Raw genomic sequence first — 3940 nt, forward strand, 5'->3', positions numbered from 1 at the left:
ATAAATCAGTAACCACTGACACTTAGAATTTTTTCGGGTCGGTATAAATCAGTAACCACTGACACTTAGAATTTTTTCGAGTTGGTATAAATCAGTAACCACTGACACTTAGAATATTTTCGGGTTGGTATAAATCAGTAACCACTGACACTTAGAATTTTTTCGACTTGGTATAAATCAGTAACCACTGACACTTAGAATTTTTTCGGGTTGGTATAAATCAGTAACCACTGACACTTAGAATATTTTCGGGTCGGTACAAATCAGTAACCACTGACACTTAGAATATTTTCGGGTTGGTATAAATCAGTAACCACTGACACTTAGAATTTTTTCGAGTTGGTATAAATCAGTAACCACTGACACTTAGAATTTTTTCGGGTTGGTATAAATCAGTAACCACCGACACTTAGAATATTTTCGGGTTGGTATAAATCAGTAACCACCGACACTTAGAATTTTTTCGGCTCAGTAGAAATCAGTAACCAAGCGCATTTTTGAATTGGTTACTGATTTCTCCGTTCGAGTTGCGGCTGCGGTTGGCTTCAAATAGTGGTGGGGGCTTAATTATCGCCGAGGGGAGCATGTCCCGGTGGTGTGGCCGAGGATGGAGTGCCTTTTGAAGGGGGTGTTTCTGAATTTGGACCCTTTTTGAGTTGCATGGCCGGATGGGTGTGGTTTTGAAGGGTGTGTCTGTCTGGAGTGGCACCGGCGTTGGTGTGAGGCTGAGGGTGGGCGTTCGGTTCCTGGTTAGGGATAGGGAAAGGGTGAGACTTAGCTTTAGTGCTCGTGCCCCCGATTTTGGTAATGTTTGACGTCAATTTTCCAAGGAGGCGAATGCAAGGCTTCAGAGGGACTTTGAGTGTTCGGGGGCGGGGTAGCTCAGCCGGATTTGCCCCGGCGGTTCTGCGGACGGTGTTGACTTCGAGGGCGGACCGGCCCCCGTGTTCAGTCCGAATATCGTGCATTGTTAACGGCGGGAAGTGTTCCAAAAGGGAATGGGATTGAATGTGACTGCTGAAGCCGACTTTGAGACCTGTAACGCGGGTAGCTCAGCCGGATTTGACCCGGCGGTTCTGGCGACGGTCTCGCCTTCGAGGGGGGAGCGCCCCGCGTGTTCAGGCCGAATTTTGTGCATTTCCATCGGCGGGAAGAGGTCCAAACGGGAATGGGATTGAATGTGACTGCTGAAGCCGACATTGAGACCTCTAACGCGGGTAGCTCGGCAGGATTTGACCCGGCGGTTCTGCCGAAGGTCTCACCTTCGAGGGGGGAGCGTCCCGCGTGTTCAGGCCGAATATCGTGCATTGTTAACGGCGGGAAGTGTTCCAAAAGGGAATGGGATTGAATGTGACTGCTGAAGCCGACATTGAGACCTCTAACGCGGGTAGCTCGGCCGGATTTGACCCGGCGGTTCTGGCGACGGTCTCGCCTTCGAGGGGGGAGCGTCCCGCGTGTTCAGGCCGAATTTTGTGCATTTCCATCGGCGGGAAGAGGTCCAAACGGGAATGGGATTGAATGTGACTGCTGAAGCCGACATTGAGACCTCTAACGCGGGTAGCTCGGCCGGATTTGACCCGGCGGTTCTGCCGAAGGTCTCACCTTCGAGGGGGGAGCCTCCCGCGTGTTCAGGCCGAATTTTGTGCATTTCCATCGGCGGGAAGAGGTCCAAACGGGAATGGGATTGAATGTGACTGCTGAAGCCGACATTGAGACCTCTAACGCGGGTAGCTCGGCCGGATTTGACCCGGCGGTTCTGCCGAAGGTCTCACCTTCGAGGGGGGAGCGCCCACCGTGTACAGGCCGATTTTCATGCATTTCCAACCGTGGGAAGGGGTCCGAAAGGGGATGGGGGTGAACGTGACTGCTCAACCCGACTTTGAGACCTGTAACGCGGGTAGCTCAGCCGGATTTGACCCGGCGGTTCTGGCGACGGTCTCGCCTTCGAGGGGGGAGCGTCCCGCGTGTTCAGGCCGAATTTTGTGCATTTCCATCGGCGGGAAGAGGTCCAAACGGGAATGGGATTGAATGTGACTGCTGAAGCCGACATTGAGACCTCTAACGCGGGTAGCTCGGCAGGATTTGACCCGGCGGTTCTGCCGAAGGTCTCACCTTCGAGGGGGGAGCGCCCACCGTGTACAGGCCGATTTTCATGCATTTCCAACCGTGGGAAGGGGGCCGAAAGGGGATGGGGGTGAATGTGACTGCTCAACCCGACTTTGAGGCATCTAACCCGGGTAGCTCAGCCGGGTTTGACCCGGCGGTTCTGCCGACGGCCTCGCCTTCGAGGGGGGAGCGTCCCCCGTGTACAGGCCGATTTTCATGCATTTCGAACCGTGGGAAGTGGCCCAAAAGGGGATGGGAGTGAATGTGACTGCTCAACCCGACTTTGGCGCTTCCGAGCCGGGTAGCTCAGCCGGGTTTGACCCGGCGGTTCTGCCGACGGTCTCGTCTTCGAGGCGGGTGCCTCCCCCGTGTACAGGCCGATTTTCATGCATTTCGTACCGTGGGAAGTGGTCCAAAAGGGAATGGGGGTGGACGTGACTGCTCATACCGACATCGAGACTTGTAAGCCGTGTAGCTCGGCCGGGTTTGATCCGGCGGGTCTGCCGACGGTCTCGTCTTCGAGAGGGGGGCCTCCCCCGTGTACAGGCCGATTTTCGTGCATTTCCAACGGTGGGAAGAGGTTCAAAAGGGGATGGGGGTGAATGTGACTGCTCAACCCGACTCTGAGGCTTCTAACCCGGGTAGCCCGGCCGGGTTTGACCCGGCGGTTCTGCCGTCGGTCTCGCCTTCGAGGGCGGAGCCTCCCCCGTGTACAGGCCGATTTTCGTGCATTTCAAACCGTGGGAAGCGGTCCAAAAGGGGATGGGAGTGAATGTGACTGCTCATACCGACCTTGGCGCTTCCGACCCGGGTAGCTCAGCCGGGTTTGACCCGGCGGTTCTGCCGACGGTCTCGTCTTCGAGGCGGGTGCCTCCCCCGTGTACAGGCCGATTTTCATGCATTTCGTACCGTGGGAAGTGGTCCAAAAGGGAATGGGGGTGAATGTGACTGCTCAACCCGACTCTGAGGCTTCTAACCCGGGTAGCTCGGCCGGGTTTGACCCGGCGGTTCTGCCGTCGGTCTCGCCTTCGAGAGGGGCGCCTCCCCCGTGTACAGGCCGATTTTCGTGCATTTCCAACGGTGGGAAGAGGTTCAAAAGGGGATGGGGGTGAATGTGACTGCTCAACCCGACTCTGAGGCTTCTAACCCGGGTAGCCCGGCCGGGTTTGACCCGGCGGTTCTGCCGTCGGTCTCGCCTTCGAGGGCGGAGCCTCCCCCGTGTACAGGCCGATTTTCGTGCATTTCAAACCGTGGGAAGCGGTCCAAAAGGGGATGGGAGTGAATGTGACTGCTCATACCGACCTTGGCGCTTCCGACCCGGGTAGCTCAGCCGGGTTTGACCCGGCGGTTCTGCCGACGGTCTCGCCTTCGAGGGGGGAGCGTCCCCCCGTGTTCAGGCCGAATTTTGTGCATTTCGAACCGTGGGAAGTTGCCCAAAAGTCGATGGGAGTGAATGTGACTGCTCAACCCGACTTTGGCGCTTCCGAGCCGGGTAGCTCAGCCGGGTTTGACCCGGCGGTTCTGCCGACGGTCTCGTCTTCGAGGCGGGTGCCTCCCCCGTGTACAGGCCGATTTTCATGCATTTCGTACCGTGGGAAGTGGTCCAAAAGGGAATAGGGGTGGACGTGACTGCTCATACCGACATTGAGACTTGTAAGCCGTGTAGCTCGGCCGGGTTTGATCCGGCGGGTCTGCCGACGGTCTCGTCTTCGAGGCGGGTGCCTCCCCCGTGTACAGGCCGATTTTCGTGCATTTCGAACCGTGGGAAGTGGTCCAAAAGGGGATGGGGGTGGACGTGACTGCTCAACCCGACTTTGAGGCTTCTAACCCGGGT

Source organism: Chiloscyllium punctatum, unplaced genomic scaffold (genome assembly GCF_047496795.1).
Source record: "Chiloscyllium punctatum isolate Juve2018m unplaced genomic scaffold, sChiPun1.3 scaffold_1501, whole genome shotgun sequence".
Lineage (NCBI taxonomy): Eukaryota > Metazoa > Chordata > Chondrichthyes > Orectolobiformes > Hemiscylliidae > Chiloscyllium > Chiloscyllium punctatum.